At 35.1% G+C, this 23,997-nt stretch overlaps 1 protein-coding gene across 5 annotated transcripts in view; it reads right to left on the bottom strand.

Annotated features, from left to right (window-relative positions):
- Nucleotides 1–23,997, bottom strand: part of WASF1 (WASP family member 1) — a 60,123-nt gene that overhangs the window by 19,946 nt on the left and 16,180 nt on the right. The window contains exon 3 of one of the 5 annotated variants that reach the window (XM_032338815.1): nucleotides 15,441–15,561. The exons of the other annotated variants lie outside the window; for them this stretch is intronic. The gene's annotated coding sequence lies outside the window, so the exon portion shown is untranslated. The remainder of the gene's footprint in view (nucleotides 1–15,440; nucleotides 15,562–23,997) is intronic. 5 annotated transcript variants of the gene reach the window in all.

The raw sequence follows: 23,997 nt of genomic DNA, 5'->3' as shown, positions 1-23,997 counted from the left end.
AATAACTCTAAAAATTGTTAATCTATTTTCTTAGGCCATGACTAAATACAGCAAACAAAAATTTCCCAACTATTATATAACCCGTGTAGTTCTAAAAGTAATTGTTTGCTAAAAAATTCCTAGGCTTCTTCATCTATTTTCCTGGGTTCTTAGCAATTAAACTTCCAATTATTGAAGCAAACATCAAGAGATTGAGAGAATGCAAACTGAAGTCTACATCCCCTAAGGATTTTTAAATTATTTCTTAAGATAAAATAATTCAGCTATCATTTTAATAAATCTGTTTCTTAATTCAAAGAACATTTCTTATGGGTTTAATTTTAAATCCTGATATGAACAGTAAAATTAAAAATAAAATTAGCTACAATACTGTTAAAGGCATCATGTTTATTTATTTTCTAAAAGATTCCACTCCTCTATTTGAGAGAGAGAGAGAGAAAGGATGTGAGCAGGGGGAGGAGGAGAGGGCGCGAAAGAAGCAGACTCTGCACTGAGCACAGAGCCTGATGCAAGGCTCAATCTTACAACCCAGAGACCATGACCTGAGCCAAAATCCAGACCTTGCTGTTCAACCTCCTGAGCCACCCAGGCGTCCCTAAACACAAACTAGATTTAAAATTAAATAAAAAATACAAATCTAATACAATTCAAAATAATATTATTTAATATGACAAAATCACTTTAACTCAATCATTTCTTGCCATATGAATCTTGTACTGACTGCTCCAAAAATCTGCTTTATTTTGTTCATGCCTATCCTGCTATGTAACAGCCTTTCCTTTATTTGAACTACTGTGAAATTTTATTCATTTGTTACCTCACTGACAATATTGGGCTTTATTATGTTCAAATACAACAGTTAGGCGCAAGTGTTTCCCTGCAGTATCACCATTTAGACTGAACCATTTAAAGTAGTACTAGTTTGCACTAAAGTTATGATAAACACAATCATAAACAGAGATACTAAAATTACTTCCCAGGATTCATATAAAGTAGACAACTAAACGATTCAGAATATGCTTTCAGTAAGTCCTTTCAAAGTAAAGAGTTTTTTTAAATTTTTTAATTTTTTAAAGTTTTTTTTTTTTTTTTTTAATTTGACAGACGGAGATAACAAGTAGGCAGAGAGGCAGGCAGAGAGAGAGAGGAGGAGGAAGTAGGCTCCCTGCTGAACAGAGGGCCCAATTTGGGGGCTCAATCCCAGGACCCTGGGATCATGACCTGAGCCAAAGGCAGAGGCTTTAACCCACTGGCCACCCAGGCACCCCTCAAAGTAAAGAATTTTTATAACAAAACAAATGAATAAACAAACAAAAAGCAGAATCAGACATACAAATACAGAGAACTAAAGATTGCCTAAGGGAAGGGGAGGTAAAATGAGTAAAGGACAGTGGGAGATACAAGCTTCTGGTTATAGAATGAATAAATCATGGGAATAAAAGGTACAGCATAGAGAATATAGTCAATGATATTGTAACAGCATTGTATAGTGGCAGATAGTAACTCCACATGTGGTGAGGTTAGCATAATGTATTGAGATACTGAATGCTGTACACCTGAAATTAATGTAGCACTGTCAACTATATTCAAAAAAGTTTAAATAAAGAATTCTTAAAATTTTAAAATTCACACAGAAAACTCATAAACATCCAAAAATAGGTCCAGGCTGAGAAATATTCTAGGTCAAACCAAAGACATCATTTAAGGAGGTGCAATGAGGTGTTCAAGAAGCAGGGTTAGGAACAGAATCTATTTGTGTACATGCATGTTTTATCAAACTCTACTGTTTCTTCATATTAAGATGTATTTATACAACTTGTACTTTAAAAAACCATTCTAACAATTCACTATTCATGTTCATGGACTGAGCAAAATCTCACATAAGAGGAGAAACAAAATGATTCTTTCACAAACCAAAACAGATGAACACTGTTTTTTCCTATTTTTAAAGAATAGGAAACACATCAGTTATGTATCATGGATGATAACAAGCCCACCAACAGACTCCTTCTGTACTTGATTTAACCCAAAATATGGAACATTTTACCCCTTTCCCACTATCTTTCCTTCATGTTTTCTTTGTTTATCTCCACACACATAATTCCAAATACTGACTATCTCTTTCTGGATATCCCCATGAATAGAACCTTAAAATAACAAGGCCCAAACTAAAGTCATTATTTTTCCCCAGTAGAAACCTAGCTCTTTATTTCTTATATTAATTAACAGTGCCATCAAAGTATAGCTTAGTTAGATAGAATCTTCTTTGACTCCTTTCAATCTTAACAAATCTAATCTGTATAAGAACATCTATTCAATTCCTAGGAGATCATCTATTGGCATCCAACTACTGGTATTTTCCTCAAAATTTTTGAAAAACTTCCAAAATTTTTGTATAAATTTGTATTTCCATATCCTCACAAACATGTGGGCTTTCTAATACCCATTTTACACTCTGTAAAATATGCCATAATTTATCTGACATTCTCCTAATTCTGGACATTTTGGTTACTTCTAAATTTTTATTATAATAAATAATACTTGATAAACTTACATTATATAAGTCTTTATACAAGTTCCTGGTTATTTTCTTGAAGTATGAAAAATTCAAGACTCTTAAATATTTATTTCCAAATTGCTTCCAATAAAATTATTCCATTTTCGGGGCACCTGAGTGGCTCAGTCAGTTAAGCCACTGCCTTTGGCTCAGGTCATGATCCCAGGGTCCTGGGATCGAGCCCCACATCGGGCTCCTTGCTGAGCCAGGAGCCTGCTTCTCCCCTGCCTGTGCTTGTTCTCTTCCTCTCTCCCTTCTCTCTCTGTCAAATAAATAAAAATCTTTAAAAAAAATTTTTTAAAAATGATTCCATTTTCATTTTTACCACACATGAGACTATTTTAATACTTTTTCAACTCCATTATTTATTGTCTATGAGACCTCTTATATTTCAGTTTCCTTCCCTTAAGTAGGGAGAATAAGACCACCTAACTCAAGGGTATTTTATGGAAGTTAAAATGGTTGTTACATGAAGAGTTTTCAGAAAAGTCCTTGGCACTCCTGGACAACCAACAGGTTAAAAAAGAAATCAAAAGGAAAATCAGAAAATATCTGGAGACAAAAATGGGATGTAGCAAAAGCAGTCCTTATGGGATGTAGCAAAAGCAGTTCTAAGAGGGAATCTGATAGTGGTAAATGCCTACATTAAGGAAAAAAAAAAAAGATTTCAAATAAATAACCTTAATTTATACTTCAAGAAATTAAAGAATATGCTAAGCTCAAAGTCAGGAGAAGGAAGAAAATAATAAAGCTTAGAGCAGAAATAAATGAAATAGGGAAAGACAACAGAAAAAAAAAGCAATGAAATTACGAGTTGGTTTTTGAAAAGATAAAACTGAGAAAACTTTAGCTAGACTAACCAAGAAAAAAGAGAAGACTCAAATACACAAAATCATAACTGAAGGAGAAGACATCACAATTCATACCAGAAATACAAATTTCATATTCAGCTACTAAGAACAATTATACACCAACAAATTAGATAACCTAGAAAAAAATGGGTAAATGCCTAGAAATATACAACCTATGACATTATTAGGAAGAAACAGAAAATAAACCAGTAAGGAGATCAAATCAGTAATCGAAAACCTCCCAAAAAAGAAAAGCCCAGGACCAGATGGTTTCACTGGTGATTTCTACCAAACATTTATTTTTAAAAACTTTTAAAAAAGGTTTTATCTATGTATTTGAGAGAGAGAACATGAGCGGGGAGAGGATCAGAGAGAGAAGCAGACTCCCCACGAGCAGGGAGCCTGATGCAGGACTTGGTCCCAGGGCTCTAGGATCATGACCTGAGTGGAAGGCAGTCAGTCAGTCAGTCAATCAAATGAGCCACATAGGTGCCCCTCTACCAAACATTTAAAGAAGAATTAAAGCCAATCCTTCTTAAACTCTTCCCAAATATTGAAGAGTAAATAATACTCCCAAACTATGAAGCTAGCATAATCCTTATCAAAGCCAGATAGACTACAAGAAAACTATAGGCTGGGGTACCTGGGTGGCTTAGTCAGTTAATCGTCTGCCTTTGGCTCAGGTCATGATCCCAGAGTCCTGGGATTGAGTCCAGCACCAGCTCCCTACTCAGTGGGGATTCTGCTTCTTCCTCCCCCCTTCATGCTCTCTCTCTCAAATAAATAAAATCTTAAAAAAAAAAAAACCTAATAAATTCAATAAAGTTGCAGAATCAAATTAATATACCAAAAATCAGTTGTATTTCTATACAGAAACAACAAACCATCTGAGAAAGAAATAAAGGAAACAACCCTATATATGATAGCATCAAAAACCATGAAATTCTTAGGAATAAATTTAACCAAGGAGGTGAAAGATCTGTATGATGAAAATCATAAGACACTGATGAGAGAAACTAAAGACACAAATAAATGGGAAACTACAGATTCAATGCAATCCCCATCAAAATTCTAATGGCATTTTTCACAAGAATAGAAAAAGCAACCTAACATTTTTATGAAGCCACAAAAGACCCCAAGAACCAAAGCAATACCGAAGAAGAACAAAGATGGAAGCATCACATTTACTGGTTTTAAACAACAGTGGGAAGCTATAATAATTAAAATAGTATTGTACTGGCATGAAAATAAACACACAGGTCAATGGAACAGAAGTGAGAGACAAGAAATAAACAATGCATACGTGGTCAGTTAATACCTGACAAGGAAGCCAAGAACTCTCAAAGGGGAAAACATAGTCCTTTCAATAAACAGTGCTGGGAAAACTGGATATTCACATGCAAGAAAATGAAACTGGACCCCTATCTTACACCACTCACAAAAATTAACTCAAAATGTATTAAAGTTAAGTTTAAGTGTAAGAACAAAACCCATAAAACTCTTAGAAGAAAACACAGGGAAAAATCTCCTTAACATAGCTCTTGGCAATGAGTTTATGAATGAGATATGGTGAACACAAGGAACAAAAGCAAAAATAAACAAGTGTGACTACAGCAAACTAATACGCTTCTGCACAGATAAAGAAAAAAATCCACAAAATCAAGAGGCAACCTACAGAATGGAAAAAAATACTTGCAAACCATTTGAATGATAAGGGGTTACTATCCAAAACACCTAAGGAGCTTATACAACTCAACAGCAAAAACTACTAACAATCCAATTAAAAAACAGGAAGAGGAATGAATAGACAAACATTTTTCTAAGACAATGTACAAATGGCCAATGGGTACATGAAGATTCTCAACATCACTAATCTCAGGGAAATGCAGATCGAAATCATAATGAGGTATGACCTCACCTATGTTTGAATGGCTATTACAAAAATACAAGAGATAACAAGTGCTGGTGAGGATAAGAAGAAAAGGGAAACCTTGTGCATTGCTGGTGGGTTTATAAAATTGCACAGCCACTATGAGAATCAGTATGGAAGTTGCTCAAAAAAAAAAAAAAAAAAAAAAGAAATAAAAAAATAAAAAATACAATTACAATATGATGCAGCAGTCTCACTTCTGGGTATATATTCTCCAAAATGCAATCATTAGATTGAAGATATATCTGCATCCCTATGTTCACTGCAGCATTATTCACAATAGTCAAGACATGGAAACAACCAAAGTGGCCACTGGGGAATGAATGGATAAAAAAGTTGTGGTAAATACATACAATGAAATTTTATTCAGGCATAAAAAATGACATCCTGTCACTTACAACAACATGGCTGAACCCTGAGGGCATTATGCTAAGTAAAATAAGTCAGAGAATGAAAAATACAGTATGATCTCACTTATATGTGAAATCTAAAAAAGCTGAACTAAAAACAAAATAAAAATAAAAAAGCTGAACTCATAGAAAACAGAGCAGAATGGTGCTTGTTAGGGGCTGGGGGTTGGGAGAAATGAGGAAATGTTAGTCAAAGGGTACAAACAAACTTACAGCATAAGACAAGTAAATTCTGGGAATGTAATTACAGGAAGACTATAGTTAACAATATTGTATTATATACTTAAAAACTGCTAAAAGAAGAGATCTTAAATGTGCTCACAACAAAAAATGGTAATTATGTGACATGAAGGGTGTGCTATTGCAAACATTTCACAATATATGTATTTCAAATTATCACATTGTTATATATTACTTACATCTCAAGAAAGCTTAGAGGGGAGTCCCTCTTACATGGTCAGTGCACAGTATTACTACTATTGTAGTTTCTCACCAACATTAATCACTAAGAGATAGAATTGACAGTACTCTATGATTAATTTTTTCAAAGATTTATTTAAAGATAATGTGTGTGAGTGAGAGAGAGTAGGGTGAGGGGAGAGAGAATATCTCAAGCAGACTGCTCTGAGCACGGAGCCCCACCTGGAATTCAATCTCACAAACGTGAGATCCTGACCTGAGTGGAAGCCAAAACTTGGTGCTCAACCGACTGAGCCACACAGTCACCCCTCTGACTCATTTTAAAGAGAAGAAAACGATACAGAAGCAACATCAGAGAGCAAAGAAAATACTGACCCACATCTTTTCCAAGTTTAATATATGTGGGATTTATGAATATAGGTAGCACTCTCACACAAGAGGGTACGGATGAAACTAATTTTAGGGACTAGCTAGTTATCAGTTAAGGCAAGGAGAATGAAGGTTTAAGTTTGGAAAAGAGGACAAAAAGAACTATACACAGGGAAGTTTGCAAGTCACAGAAGCAGAAGCTTTCTGGAGCACAGTGGAAGGATTTGGGAAAGATGGAGAAATGGGTCAAATGAGGAACTGTTCAAAGCAGTGTAAGATGTGAGTTCAGAGGATAATAGAAAACAAAGGCAGCTTGTACTTCTGCCAGCTGACTCAGAAAAACAGTCAGATGAAACATAATGGAATTATTTCTAGGTCTCTTGAAAAGAATATGGGCATTCTCTTTGGTTTATGCTATGGTCCTAAAGGTGTCAAGAGACAATGCTACGGCATGCAAAAGTAAGTATGTTTTCAAAGTTTACCACATACTGTCCTACAGCTAATTACTGGCATTGGAGGGATAATCCTCTCACTCAGACTTCCAGTTCAGTTGCTTCCTTCATTATAACACGCTGACATTTTCTCCTAAATTTCATTCCTGAATTTGCAACTAATTACTTGGGAAAAATAATCATATATAGTTTTATTTTTCTTGAGTTGCATTTACTATTTGCTACAAGAAAGGTGATTTGCTATTTTCCTGCCCACTCATTAGTCTCATGAGATCTTCACGTAACTTTTTATCTTGGCATTTCACTACAGAGAGGAGTGTTCTGGCATTTCAAACCTGGGCATTTCAACATGTACTTGTCTTCCTGAACATTTTTAAAAATACAAAATAAAACTAGTACCAACATTAATTCCCACTCTTAATAGTTTTCAATTCAGAAAACCCAGCTATTTTTTAGACTCATAAGCTGGAACATATATTGGAAGCCAAGTAATTCATCTTTCATTTTTGTAGATGAACAAATTTACCTGAAACAGTTAAGAAACTTGCCTGAGTTATTAACAAAATTGGCAGCAGAGCTATGATTATATTTTAGGTTTCCAGGTTTTTAACCCACTCTTCTTCTCTTAATCTGTTTTAAAATGCATTTTAAAATCCATTTTTATTTATTTTAAAGATTTTATTTACTTATTTGACAGAGAGAGACGGAGGAGGAAGCGGGCTCTCCACCGAGCAGAGAGCCCGATGCAGGACTCAATCCCAGGACCTGAGATCACGACCTGAGCCGAAGGCAGAGGCTTTAACCCACTGAGCCACCCAGGGGCCCCTATTTATTTTTTTAATTTAATTTTATTTTTTCCGTGTTCCAAGATTCATTGTTTATGGACCACACCCAGTGCTCCCTGCAATATGTGAGCTCCTTAATACCCACCACTAGGCTCATGAATCCCCCACACCCTCCCTTCCAAAACCCTGTTTATTTCTCAGAATCCACAGTCTCTCATGCTTCGTCTCCCCCTCCAATTTCCCCCAATTCACTTTTTCTTTCCTTCTCCTATAAAATCCATTTTTAAAATGCATTTTAAAAATCCATTTTATAGGGGCACCTGGATGGCTCAGTGGGTTAAAGCCTCTGCCTTCGGCTCCGGTCATGATCCCAGGGTCCTGGGATTGAGCCCCACAACTGGCTCTCTGCTCAACAGGGAGCCTGCTTCCTCTTCTCTCTCTCTCTGCCTGCCTCTCTGCCTACTTGTGATCTGTATCTGTCAAATAAATAAATAAAATCTTAAAAAAATTTTTTTAAATCCATTTTATATTCTTGAGAAAACAGTCTCCCAAATTTCACAATACCTTAAAATTTTTCCAGTGGTTATTTTGAAGTTCCCCAATTCTCAGATGACTACCTCCTTAAATATTACTTCCACATTATGCATGATGATCAAAATTTGGTGGCAAAAGAGACAGAAAAGAAGTAAAATACCTTACCACCCAAAAGCTTACAAGATAATGAGAAAGCAAAGATATATTCCAAAAACTCAAAAGTATTAAAATTGAACGTATGGATGACTAAGTTTAAAAGTAGGATAAAACACATTATTGGGTGATCAAAGAGAATGAAATCAAAACAAGCTAAAGAGGTTAAGGCAACATGATAGTGATAATAGACCGGTGTGCTATATTTCACTGCTAACCCCATGTAGCTAATTTAAAAACAAATAAATTATTTAAAAATCAGTTCTTCAATCCACTAGCCACATATGACAACACAGCTACAGAACATTACACCATTATTGCAGAAAGGTCTGTTGGATAGCACTGAAGCCCAAAATGGATAAAATGGTAAGAAGATAGTTTAAGTCAGGCATAAGGAAAGAAATATAAGGAAACTTGCCTGAAATATAAGGAAACTTGCCTGAAATGTACATGGAGATGGAAACACAAGATAAAAAATGTCATCAAATTGTAGATTTTGAACTTTTTGTTATTTAAGGAAGAACACATGATTCTTCTTAAGGAGTAAAAGATCACAAACATTCGATTTTAGAGAATTTTAAAGAGATTTTACTGTTTCTTCTGGACTAAATGTGAAAGGATGAGGCAGTAAACCAGTGCATCATATAAGTGGTATATATACACATATGTATGTACAGCTTTAGTAAGTATCGTTAAATGGTTTCCCAAAGTGTTTGATCCAATTTATACCCCCACCAGCAATTTATCATAATTCCAGCAATTTGATATCCCTGCTAACACTTGGTATTATACACTAATAACTTTTTAAAGATTTATTTATTTTAGAGAGAGAGAAAGTGAGTGGAGGGCAAGTTGGGGGAGAAAATCTTCAAGCAGATTCCCTGCTGAGTGTGGAGCCTGATACTAGCCTCCACCCTGCAAGACAAGATACCATGATCTGAGCCAAAACCAAGAGTTGGATGCTCAACTGAGACACCCAGGTGCCCGTAAACTTTAATAATTTGATGACCCAAGCAAGACGAATCACATTTTATTCTGAACTTTCATCTAATCTATCAAAGAGTTTAATATCTAAAGTCTTTTGCCATTATTATAATAAAATATTAAATGTATTATTCTTGATTAAATCTTTCCTGTGAAGTAAACAATCAGTACATAAAACCTCTCCCATGCTATAGAAACACTATTCCCTACATTCTGTAAGATTTCTGTATACTCAAGAATTTTATGACTGGCCTAACTAATAACAAGATCAACAAAATGCACAAAGCTACACTAAGTCATCTATTATATGAATTTAATTAAACGTTGAGGTTTTAAAATATTGAATTTATATTTATAGACACACATTGAGTCACAATATTAATCACAATTTTGAGTCAAGAACTTGTGAAACTTACAAAATCACTTCTATCATATTCAATTCTTAGTTACATCCTCACTTTTGTAGTGTTTTCTCTCTTGACAGGTGAAAGAGAATACAAATATTATTACCGTTTTAGTTATCCCAACTTGGACATAGAAATGCTATGCTGAATCAAATCAATGAGAATAATCAATCTGCATTCTATTTGAGTCTCACAATCATCCATTTGCAAGTATTTATTATTACTATCATTACTATTACTTTTGGTCTTTTGTCCTATTTTTAGGAAAAAAACATATAAACTTTAATGAGGTATAACTGAGGCTTGATATACTACATGTAGTAGACAGAACTCTACGATGGCCCCCAAATCTGCCCCTAGTGCTACTTCTATGATTGCTATATTTCATGTTAAGAGAGATTTTGAAGATGGAATTATAGCCATTCATTAGCTAACTTAGTATAGGGAGATTAAATGTGTGGGCTTACTCTAATCGCATGAGCCCTTTAAAAGCAGAGTTTTTTCCAACTGATAGCAGAAGAGGAAGTCAGATTCAAAGCATGAAGGAGATTTACTGTGCCACGGCTAGCCTGAAGAGGGAGGGGGCCACTTGAAAGGACCTGAGTGTGGCTTCCAGGAGCTAAAAGCAACCTGACAGGCAGGAATAAAACAGGAACTTGAACTCTGTAACAGCAGGAAATGGATTCTGACAACCTCAATGAGCTTAAATTAAGCTGATGTTTCCCCAAAGTCTCCAGAAAGGAACATAACTCAGTTTACACCCTGATTTTGGCCTTGTGAGACACTCTAAGCAGAAAAACAGACATGCCCAGCCAGATTTCTGACCTATGAACTGTTAGATAATAGTGGTTATTTTAATCTGCTAAATTTCTGGTAATTCATTAAGCAGCAACAGAAAACTAATACACTGCACACAAAGTGTACAGTTTGATCAGTTTTAAAACAGTTTTAACACCGTTTAACACAGTCACCCCTTTAATTTTGTGTCCCTTTGTAATACCTCACTCCACCCATAACCATAAGCAATCACTGGCTTCCCTTCTGTCACTACAGATTTATTTGCTTGTTGTAGAAGTCTATAAAAATGGAACTATAAAGGTTTTTTTTTTGGCCTGCCTTCTTTTCATTCAGCCTAGTTATTTTGATATTCATCAGTGTTGTCCCATGTATCAATCATTCATTCATTTTATTGAATAGTATTTCATTGTATGGATAAATAGTTTGTTCATCTGTTGATGGACATTAGGATTATTTTCAGTTTAAAGTTACTGCAAAAAAGGTTACTATGAGCATTTTGTACAAGGTTGTGTGTGGCCATGTATTTTTGTTTTTCATGGGTAATACACGTAAGTTCGTTTTAAGGACCTGGGGGGAGAGAGGTGGGAGAAGAATTAAGGGTCCTTCTGAAGTGAAAAATGAGAGGGATTCTTTTGACTTCCAAAAGTAAATTTCAGGAGAAGTTATGACCTCTCCTGTATCTGAAGAAATGTTCAAGAAGTGGGAGTCTACAAACTGGCTGAATAATAGCAAAGAAGATGAGTTGACAGGCAAAGACTTAAGTCCCTTCTTTCTAAATTCCACTTTTTCCCTCCAACATATTTTTCAATGTTTTGATTCTGTTGCTTATATGCCTGATAAAATACAGTATCATATAGATTACATTTAATGCATTTCAATGCACTATTACAAATATGTCTGCATTCCAGATTTCTCATTTACTATGATGAACAATATTACTTATCTTCTATGAACAGGCTATATTACAGCAAGAACCATGGCACTGCCTTAACATAACCACAATGGAAGGACGCATTTTAGCAAGAACCTAGCCCATATGGGAAGACCTAAGTTAATTTTTTTTACACATAAAAGCAAATAAAGAAAAGGGATCCAAAACAAAACATGCAATGAGGGGACCTGTTTACCACCACCTTAACTTAATAAATCCAGAGTTTATTGTTAGGCAATTCTAAAAGAATAAAAGTAAGTGGTGAAATTCAGAATTCTGTCTCACAGACATATCTGAAGTGATTACAGGGAACTTATGTGAGTGTATTTCAGAAAACTAATTCAAAATGTTTTTGAACAATAAAAGTGATGTCAACACATCAAGAATGATTAGATATGTATGAAAATTTTTTTTCTTTTTTAGGGACTTTACTTCCCCTGTTTTTTCCATGATGACTCTTCTGTGAGAGTCCACTCTGACCTAATCACTTTTTTGCTTTTTCATTGTACAGTATTCTCATGACAAGCAAGATATAAACTAAGATATTGCCAGGAACACAGCATATTTCTTTTTCAAAAGCCATAAAATAAAGACAGAAGTACAGGGACTACTCCCTAACTTTATGAAGCCAGTGTTACACTAAAACAAAAAGCAGAAAATAACATTTCAAGAAAACTACACACCAGTATCTCTCATAAACACTGATGCAAAAATCCTTAATAGAATTAGCAAAGTGAATTCAACAATGTATAAAAAATTATACACCACAACCAAGTGGGATTCATTTCAGTTACAAAAGGTTAATTCAATATTCAAAATTCAATTAATGACTTTTACATGAATGGTCACAGCAGCTGTATTTGTAGCCAAAACCTTAAAACAACCCAAATGTCCATCAACAGATGAATGAATAGCAAACTGTTATCCACTGAAATAGTGTTTATACAATAAAATAGCATTCAGTAATAAAATGAACTAATTATGGGGGCGCCTGGGTGGCTCAGATTAAGCCTCTGCCTTCGGCTCAGGTCATGGTCTCAGGGTCCTGTGATGGAGCCCCACATTAGGCTCTCTACTTAGCAGGGAGCCTGCTTCCTCCTCTCTCTCTGCCTACTTGTGATCTCTGTCAAATAAATAAACTCTTAAAAAAAATAAATTACTAAAAAAACCCCCAAAAAACCAATTACTGTAATCTGTCACATCTACAGTCTAAATAAAAATCACATGATTACATCAGTAGATACAGAATAAAGTTTTGACAAAATCCAGTACCCATTCATGATAAACTCAGCAAACTAGGAACAGAAGGTAACTTGCTCAACTTGACAAAGAACATCTACATAAAACCTATAGCTCACATCACACTTAATGGTAAGAAACTAGAAGCCTTCCTGCCAAGATCAGGACAAAGGAAAAGATGTCCTCTCTCATTACCTTATACTGAAAGTGTTAGCTAATGCAATTAAGACAAAAAAAGAAAAAGTTATACGATTGAGAAGGAAGAAACAGAACTGTCTTTATTCATAGATGACACAACTGTTTATAAAGAAAATACAAAAGAATAAACAAAAAACCCTCCTGGATAATAAGCTATTACAGCCAGGTTCCAGGATATAGGGTTAATACACAAAACCCAAATTGTTTTTCTATATATCAACAGTAAGCAATTAAAATGTGAAATTAAAAGCACACTGACATTAGCACCCCAAACCCCAAAATACTTAAGTATAAATCTAACAAAATACACATAAGATCTGTAGGAGGAACCTCAAAATTCTGATTTTGAAAAAATCGAAGAACTAAGTAAATGGAGAAAAATTTCAATGTTCATCAATAGGAAGATTCAATGCTGTCAAACATCACTTCTTGCTAGCTTGATCTTTAGGGTCAATGCAAATCCTAATAAAAACTTAGCACATCATTTAATGACTACTGACTATAAATATAAAGCACATTACTTTATGTAGCTATTAATATAATCAATGGCTATTGATTATAAAGTTTACACAGAAAAGCAAGAGAACCAGAAAAACCAACGCAATATCGAAGAACAAAGTTAGAGAACTGATATATCTGACTTCAAAATTTACTATAAGGCTACAGTAATCAAGACAGTGTGGTACTGATGTCAGAACAGACAAACAGATCAGTGGAACAAACAAAGAACCCAGAAATAGATTCACATAAATATATGATCTTGACAAAGGAGTAGAAGCAATACAATAGAGCAATGATAGTCTTTTCACTAAATGATGCTGGGACAATTGAACATCCTCACGCATTAAAAAAAAAAAAAAGTAAACACAACCTTTTTTAAAAAAAAGATTTTATTTATTTATTTGAGAGAGAGACAGCAAGAGAGCACAAGCCAGGAGGAGAGGGAGAAGCAGGCTCTGCCTTGAGCAGGGAGCCTAACATGATGCTTGATCCCAGGACCCTGAGATTATGACCCGAGCCAAAGGCAAACGCTTGACCAACTGAGCCACCGGGGCACCCCTAGACATAGACTTTATACCTTTCACAAAAATTAACTCCAAATGGATTGCAGACCTATATGTAAAATGTAAAACCATAAGACTCCTAGAAGATAACACAGAAGAAAATCTAGATACCCGTGAGTTTGGCAATAACTTTTTAGATATAACCCCAGATCCATAAAAAATAATAAACTGGACTTTACAAAATTAAAAAACTTCTGCTCTGTGAAAGCCACTGCCAAGAAAATGAGAAGTCAAGCCATAGACTGGGAGAAGATATTCACAAAACACTGAAAAAGGACTGTTACCCAAACTATACAGATAACTTTTAAAACTCAACAGTAAGAAAGCAACCTAGTTAAAACTGGGCAAAAGTCCTAAACAGTTCCAAAAAAAGATGCACAGATAGCAAATCAACATATGCAAAGATGCAAAACATCGTAAGTCAACAGAGAAGTGCAAATTAAAATGAGATACTACTACATACCTATTAGAACAGCCCAAGCCTGAAACAATGACAAAATCCAAATGCTGATAAGAATGTGGAAGAACAGGAAATCTCTTTGTTGGAGAGGATACACACTGATATAGCCATTCTGGGTGACAGTTTGGCAGTTTCTTACAAAACTAAACAAACCCTGACCATATAACCTAGCAATCACATCCAATGAGTTGAAACCTTAAGTCCACATAAAAACCTGCACATAGATGTTTATAGCAGCTTTATTCGTAATTGCAAAACTTGGAAGGAACCAAACTGTCCTTCAACAGGTGAGTGGATAAACAGACATGGTATATCCAAATAGAATATTAATGCTAAAAAGAAATGAGCTAACAAGGCATGAAAAGATATGGAGGAAACCTAAATGTGTATTACTAAGAGAAAGAAGCCAATCTGAAAAGGCCGAAGGAAAATCTATGGAGAGAGTAAAAAGAAAAAAAAAAAATCAGGGTTAGGGAGAAAAGCAGAGGTGAACAGGCAGAACACAGAGGATTTTTAGAGCATTCTGTATCATACTAAAATGGTGGATACAAGTTATCATACATTTGTCAAATCTACAGAATATATAACACCAAGAGTGAACCTTGAAGTAAATTATGGACTCCAAGTCATAGCGATATGTCAGTGTAGGTTCACTGACTGTAACAAATGTGCCACTGTGGTGCAGGATGTAAAAAAGTTAGATAGCCGGGGAGGAGGTACACATGTGACCTGAAGGCGAATGTGGGAAGTCTCTGTACTTTGTGCTCAATTTTGCTGTAATCCCAAAACTGCTCTAAAAAAATAAAATTTAAGTTATAAAAAAATGTGAATGTATGTAATGCCATGCAACTGTACACTTTCAAAATGGTTAAAATGATACATTTTGTTACGTATACTTTACCACCATTTTCAAAAAGTCATAAGAGGGTTCTAGCCACATTAGGAACCAAGAAGATATTTTATTTAGATGTCTGTTTCCTCTCCATCTCTTCTTACTCAAACTACTTAGTCCATTTGAGCTTCTGTAAAAAAATAACACATACTGGTCGGCTTATAAACAACAGAAATTTATTTCTCAGAGTTCTGGAGACTCAGAAGTCTAATATCAATGCAGATCACGGCTGTCCAAGACTAAGATGTCTGATCAGAGCCCCCCTTCCTAATCTATAGATGGTTGTATTCTTTTTTTTTTTTTTTTAGATGGTTGTATTCTTACTGTGTCTTCACATGATGGAAAAAGAAAGGGAGCTTTTATTTTTAAAAAATTATCATTTAATGGGGTGCCTGGGTGGCTCTGCCTATGGCTCAAGTCATGATCCCGGGGTCCTGGGAGGGAGGCCCACATCAGGTTCTCTGCTCAGCAGGGAGCTTGCTTCCTCCTCTCTCTCTGCCTGCCTCTCTGCCTACTTGTGATCTCTGTCTGTCAAATAAATAAATAAATAAATAAAGTCTTTTTTAAAAAAATTATCATTTAAGTCTCCTTTAAGGCAATTTTTTTTTTTTTAAACAACTTCCTTCTGACTTAGACCTTCTATAGCATTGCTCATTCAAAGTATGGTCCTAAAACTAGCAGCAGTAACATTAACATCACCCAGGAACGTGTAAGAACTACAGAATTTTAGTCCCACCGTGGAGCTTCTGATCAGAATCTGCTTTTTAACAAGATCCCCAGGTAATCAGGATGCATGGTAAAGTTTGAGTACAGTATTCTAGAAGACTTAGCACCCCTCTATTTCATCTTTTAGGTTCCTCACAAGGGGCATGAATTCTAGAAATAAAGAAATAAAGGGAGCAAGGTACAAAAGACAAATGCATAGGCCAAGGTTTTATCAAAGGAAAAGGAATAGGGATACAGTAATGCAAAATTAGATATATGGGGTATAGTTGGAAAAAAAGAAACATTCATGAGAAAAATAGGTGATACACCAAGCCAAGCTGCTCATTTGGTCATTTTTGGGATCTACCACAGACCTACATACTGAGTATTATGCTAAGGTCTTTTAGAGAAATGAAACTCTTACTTTGTGTCAGGTACTTTGCTAAATGCTATATACATGTAGATGTACAGGTTTTTATGTATTTAACCATCATATTAAGTCATTACAAAGTCCTTAGGGGAGAGAGAGGCTATTCCTACTTTACATGAAGGGAAATTGAAGTTTAGGAAGCTAGTAACTAGCCCAAAATACTTACTTATACACAGCTGAATCAAAATTAAAAATCAGGTTCAATGTCCCCCCACACACACTGTATCCCTATTTGTCTGGAAATTGATTACAAGATCCTAGTGGTCGTTATAAAACACTGTCTCCTGGCACACCACTCTTTGCCACTGTAGGACCTTTGTATGCACAGTTTCCCCTTAGCATTGCTGGCTCCTTTTCATCTCAAGGCTCAGAAAGCCTTTCCTAATTCCTCTTAAATAGATCCCCTTGTTATCCTATGATAGTGTCCTATTTATTTCCTTCATAGCATGTCTTCAATTTATAAATGTGTGTTTACTTGTTTAATGTTATATCTTTCCTACTAGGCTATAAAGTCCTCCTTTAGAGTAGAAACTATGTTTCATTCATTACTGTCCCAATACTTAGCATAATGCTTGTTACAAAGTAAGTATTCAATAAGTATTTTAAAAATAAACAATGTTTACTTTCTGTATGGTACCATATTGGTTTATTCTCCAAGAGCAGATAGTGAAAGAAGGGACAAAACTAAATTCACCACAGGGAATTAAAATGAGAAAGTCTCCAGGGTCAACACCCAACCTGAAAATAAAATTTGTTACCTAAAAATGTATACCTGTTACCAACACCTAAATTATTAATTGACAAATAAAACCTAGTTCCAATGTGCCTGGAGTATCTAGGATAAGCATCTTGCTACTTAGAAACACAGGGATAATCATATCACTGCTAGTGTGACTTTGTGACTTCACAATAGGCTTTCCACTTTTCCTATTTCACTATAAGAGCATTTACCAGGTTAAATACCAGGTTGTTGAAACATACAGAAATGAAATTTATATAGTAATTCCCAAACACAGCTTAGTGCAATTCCCAAGACAGGATCACACTGTTTCTAGTAAAAAAGCAGTAACTGTGTTGAAACAGACTTTTAAATAATGGTTGTTTTCAGGCTGTTGAGAAGAAAGAATTTCTAAGGTCAGTTATTTTAAAGGGGAATAACATGTCTGTATGGCATGTAAATCAGTATAATGAGCTAAATTTAAGTAGGTCACTAATTTAAAAAAATTTTTATCAAATAGTAGTTAGCATCAAACAAAGTGCTCCAAATATATTCAGAAACAAACCTATCTTTTAATTTTGTGAAAGAACATTTACTTCTGCTTTTAATATAATCAATATGTTTCTTGAAGGAAATTTGGGAAATATTCACATACATAAAAATAAAAATCATTTATTAGTAGAGAACAGTTAACATCTTACTCAACAAATAACCATAGTTCAGACTTACTACAGTATTAAGTAGACACACTCTGAAAGAGAATCTAATTCTATATATTCTGTGCCTATTCATTTACAGATTTTTGTTCATGCAATTCCCTCCTCAATGAACGAGCCCAATGTTAATCTACTCACCTTTAAGACTGAGAGCTATTTAACAACTCTGAGCATCTGTTTTACAAGATTTTTGTGGGATTTACAGGCTTCCAGTTATAAGTGAATAAATCATAAAATTAGGGAATATAGTCAATGTTATACAATGTAGGTCATATTGTAATAACATTGGATGGTAACAGATGGTAGCTACACTTGTGGTAAGCATAACGTACAGAGTTGCTGAATTGCTGTTGCTCACCTGAAACTAATGTAACATGGTGTGTCAACTCTACTTCAATTAAGATAATAATAATAATACACATTAGGAGCTTAGTACTGTAGGTGCTATACAAATGATAGTCACTGTTAGGGCTAAATGTCCCCTCTTTGGTCGGACTTCCACAGACTATTTCAGTCCTTTACTATTTGTATGTCACTTACATTATGGTTCCTCATCATGGGCCAACATAGGTCTTATCTCCCTTACTAGGATCTGAGATGATCTGCACAGTTCCCAGGTTTCCCACATTTTTAGTATATATAGAATTATGGTCAATTCAATAATTTTTTCAAACTTTACCTGTAAATCATTAAACTGAGAGACAGAGATGAGCAATAAGTCTCAATTTCTGCCCTCACATAGTTTATAATCTTGTAGTTGAAAAAGATGTCATTTAGTGTAAATGACTCTAGATCCACGAATTCTTTTTCTGAAACCCTTGGGGACTAATGTGTTTTAGAATTTAGAATTTCTCAAATTTTAGAAAGGTAATACAATATATATACTTCTAACTTTATTGTTTATATAATAAAATGTATGAACATTTATATTAACTGGTATAAATGAAGACTACAAATAGCCTCACATCAGTTCAGGTAAGGTTTTATCACTGTATGTTTCTAACTGCTGCTGTAACAAATTACCACAAACTTAGTGGCTTCGACAATACAAATTTACTATCTTACAGTTTTGGAAGTCAGACATCTCCCTGAGCTAAAGCCAAGATGTCTGCAGGGCTGGGTCCTTTCTAGAAAATCTATGAGAGAATCTGTTCTTTACCCCTTCCAGTCTCTACAGGCTGTCAGGGCTCGGTGGCTCCTGGCCTTCTTTCATCTTCAGAGAGGTTAATCTCATCACACTGACCTCGACTTCTGCTATCACATCTCATTCTCTGACTCTCTTGCTTCTTTCTTTCCCTGATTATATTGAGCCTGTCTCAATAATCCAGGCTAATCTCCCCATTCTAAGATTCTTAATTAAATCACCTCTGCAAAGTCCCTTTTGTCAAGTAAGGCAGCACAGTCACAGGCTCCAGGGATTAGGATGCAGACATCTTTGAGGGTACGTTACCCTGTACACCACAGCCACCAAGTAAGTTAAAAAAAAAAAAAAACAAAAAACTCCCAGCCTTCAGAGTCTTTCGGACTTCAGAAATACAGATAAGGAATTTGGGGCCTGTACAAGGGAGTGTAAGGGCAGTGATATAAGAAAAGCACAGGATAATTGTAAAAACATAATGAATGGAGAGACCACAACCATTAAAAGCTTCATGAAATAGCATTTGATGAGAGCCTTCAAAGATGCAAAGGACTGTGACAAATGAACACAGGAAAACCTTACAAAAGGTAATTTTCAGACATAATTGCTCCCCAAAACAGAAAATTCAGAGAAAACTACCCTTGAAAAATGCAGAGGTTAGAGGTGCTAAGCCCGTGTACTGTCGAAAATCCACCTGTAATGTTTAACTACCCCAAACTTAACCACTAATATTATATTGTTGACCAGATGCCTTACCAAAATATAGTCAATTAACACATACATTGTATGTTATTATGTATCATATACTGTATTCTTAGTGTAAGCTAGAGAAAAAAATTTTTTAAATCATTAGAAAGAGAAAAAATATTTACAGTATACTGTAAAAAAAATACATATGTAAGTGAACCTATGTAGTTCAAACCCATGTTGTTCAAGAATCACCCATACAGTACACACTGAAGGAAGAAAGAGAATTGCAGTTTGACTAAACTATATCAAGTTAAATTAAAAGAGTAGTTAAGGAAAGTTGAAGTACAGATACAATAGGTTATGTTGCTTGTCAGGATGAAGAGTTTGTCCTTAATCCTGGAGAGAGTGAGTAGTTAGCTAGAAATATTTTGAACAGAGAAATGACATGATATGATTGGTATTACCCTGGAGAAAGATTAATTTGGCAGGATTGATTCAAAATGGAGAAAGGAGAAGAGTAGCAGACCAGTGACTCATCTAAAGAAGTCCTAAGTATGGGGTAAGTAGGGTGGTTGAGAAGCAAGATAACTAAAATTCCCAAGACAGTTTCATCAACATGATTTTTAGTAAAAGTAGCTACCAATTCTAGAGCTGCATGTCAGGTACTTTTTTTTTTTTTTTTTTTTTTAAAGATTTTATTTATTTATTTGACAGAGAGAGATCACAAGTAGGCAGAGAGGCAGGCAGAGAGAGAGAGGAGGAAGCAGGCTCCCCACCGAGCAGAGAGCCCGACGTGGGACTCGATCCCAGGACCCTGAGATCATGACCCGAGCCGAAGGCAGCGGCTCAACCCACTGAGCCACCCAGGCGCCTGCTTTCTATCTCACAAAAGAGTATGAAAGAATTTAACACTTTATAGATGAGAAGATTAAGACACAGAAAGTATAAGTGATCCTACAATGAGTAAGTAGCATGGCTAGGATTTGAATCAGGTAGATATGACTTCAAAATTTAAAGGAATATGAATGCAAAATGACATAACATTAATCTGAAAACTGGATAAATTAATTTGTGAAAAACTCACCATTCCACCTGACAATAAACAATAAGTTAGAAATGTTTACTATAAACTATAAAACAAAGACTAAAATATCACAGGAGTTTAAAACTATTAAGCCAACAAAGGAGACAAAATGGAATCATTAAGGAAGCAGTAAAAAAAAAAAAAAAAAAAAAACCAAAACCATTCAATCTAAGAAAAGACAAACAAGGAGATATATAGGATTGTTGAAGAGTCAAGAGAGCAAGAAAACAAATAACAAAATGATAGATTTAAACTCCTTTATATCAATAATCACATTACCCATAGATTATCTGAACATGCCAATAAAAAGGTAGAGACTGTGAGACTGGATTAAAAGAGTAAGTAAGGCCCATCCATATACTGTCTACAAGAAATCTGCTTTAAATATGAAGGTACAGATAGGTTAAAAGTCAAAGAATGGAAGATGACATTTCATGCTAATGCTAATGAATAAAAAGCTGGAGCAACTATATTAACATCAGACAAAAAGTCAAATAATATTACTAGAAATAGAGAGGATCATTTGTAATAATAAAAGTCAATTCATCAAAAGACACACAAATCTACAATGTTTATGCAACTTTGGAGGCACCTGGTGGCTCAGTCGGTTGCGCATCCAACTTGGTTTTGGCATCCCTCATGGTCCCGGGATGGGACTGGGCCCCACATTCATTTCTGCACTTGGTGTGGAGTCTGCCTGTCTCTCTCCTGCTCCTCCCCCTGCTCTCTCTCTCTCTCTCAAATAAATAAAATCTTTAAAAATTAATAAAAATAGCCTTAAAGTACAGCAAAAATAGAACTTCAAGGAGAAATAAAGTGCACAGCTGTAGTCAGAAATTTCAACATCTCTTTCAATAACTGATAAAACAAGTAGACAGAAAATAAGAATATAGAGGTTGAAGAACACCATTAACCAACAAGACCTAATTGAATTTTTTATAGTATTTATTTTAGAGAGAGAGCGTGTGAGAGAAAGAGAACAAGCAGGTGGGACGGGCAGAAATAAAACGAGACTGAGGGGGGCTCCATCCCAGGACCCCAGGATCATGACCTGAGTGGAAAACAGATGCTTAACCAACTGAGCCATCCAGGTACCCCAACCTACTTGAATTTTATAGAATGTCCCATTTCAAAACAGAAGATACATGTTCCTTCAAGAGTACAAGTAACATTTACCAAGAGAGACCATATTCTGTAATGTAAAACATGTAAGAATAATTTTTAAGGATTCAAGTCCTACAAAATGTGTTTTCTGACCAGTCTGATTAGAAATCAGTAACAGAAAGATACCTGGAAAATACAAAAATATTTGGAAACTAGAAAACATATTTCTACATAATCCCAAATCAAAGAAGAAATGAAATGAAAAAAAGTTATTTTGAACTAACTGAAAATGGAAACCACATATTAAAATTTGAAGGAAGGAGCTAAAATAGTGCACAGAGGGGGAATTTAGCACTAAAGTGTCTGTATTAGCAAAGAAGTCTCAAATGAATGGCCTCAACTACATTCATCTCAAGAAACAGAAAAAATAGAGCAAATTAACCTCAAAATAAACAAAAGAGAGGAAATAACAAAGATGAGAGCAGAAATCAATGGAACAGAAACAGAAAAACAATGGAAGAAAAAAAAAATGAAACCACAAGCTGGTTCTTTGAGAACATCAGTAAAACTGACAATTAGCCAGACTGATCAAGGAAGAAAAAAAAAAGATACAAATTGCCAATACCCGGAATGAACAGTGTGATAACTATATCATATATAACTAGAGATTCTATAGATATTAAATAGTTAGGGAGGGGCGTCTGACCGGCTCAGTCCCAAGAACATTCAACTCTTTATCTCATCAGGGTCATGAGCTCAAGCCCCAACCACTCAAGTGTAAATTGAGATTACTTAAATAAATATTTTTTTTTAAAGATTTTATTTATTTATCAGAGAGAGAGAAGGGGAGAGAGCGAGCACAGGCAGACAGAATGGCAGGCAGAGGCAGAGGGAGAAGCAGGCTCCCCGCTGAGCAAGGAGCCCGATGTGGGACTCGATCCCAGGATGCTGGGATCATGACCTGAGCCGAAGGCAGCTGCTTAACCAACTGAGCCACCCAGGCGTCCCTAAATAAATATTTTTTAAAAAAGAATAGTTAGGGAATGTTATAAACAACCTATCCTAATAAATTCAACATCTTCAGTGAAATGAACAAATTCCTTGAAACAACTACTAAAACTCACTCAAGAAGAAATAATTAACTTACACAGCCCATTGAAAAAAGAAAATACTAGCAAAGAATTTATACTACTGGACTTCATACTTATTATAAAAATAGCACCATATGTATGTATGTATGTGTGTGTGTGTGTGTGTATTCAATTAATTTTTCACATCAAAAAAACCTTTTATCTTTTTTTTTCAAGATTTTTTTTTTTAAAGATTTTATTTATTTGACAGACAGAGATCACAAGTAGGCAGAGAGGCAGACAGATAGAGTGAGAGAAGGAAGCAGGCTCCCCGCTGAGCAGAGAGCCCGATGCGGGACTCGATCCCAGGACCCTGAGATCATGACCTGAGCCGAAGGCAGCGGCTTAACCCATTGAGCCACCCAGGCGCCCAAAAAAACCTTTTATCTTTACCTCACACCATGTACAAATGGGTTGCAGAATGTAGAATATAGAATGATAAAACTTCTTAGAAAAAAACCCAAATCTTTGTGACCTTAGGTTAGGTAAAGATTTCCTACATATAACACCAAAAGTACAATCTATAAAATGAATCACTAGTAAACTAGAATCCATCAAAATTAAGAACTTCTGCTCTTTGAAAGATACTGTTAAGAGAATGGAAAAACAATGCACAGATTAAGAGAAAAAATATGCAAATCACTGATCTGATGAAGTACATGCATTCAGAATAAAAAACTCTGCAAATTCAATTAGAAAACAACCCAATAAATAAATAACCAAAGATTTGAACACATAATTTATAAAAGAAAACATACAGATGACACATGAAAAATGGATCAAGATCATTAGTCATTAGGGAAATGCAAATTTAAGCCACAATGAGATACTACTACAGACCTATTAAGATA

Source organism: Mustela erminea, chromosome 4 (genome assembly GCF_009829155.1).
Source record: "Mustela erminea isolate mMusErm1 chromosome 4, mMusErm1.Pri, whole genome shotgun sequence".
Classification (NCBI taxonomy): Eukaryota; Metazoa; Chordata; class Mammalia; order Carnivora; family Mustelidae; genus Mustela; species Mustela erminea.
Note: the sequence above shows the minus strand (reverse complement) of the source record. Positions and strands in the feature narration are given on the sequence as shown.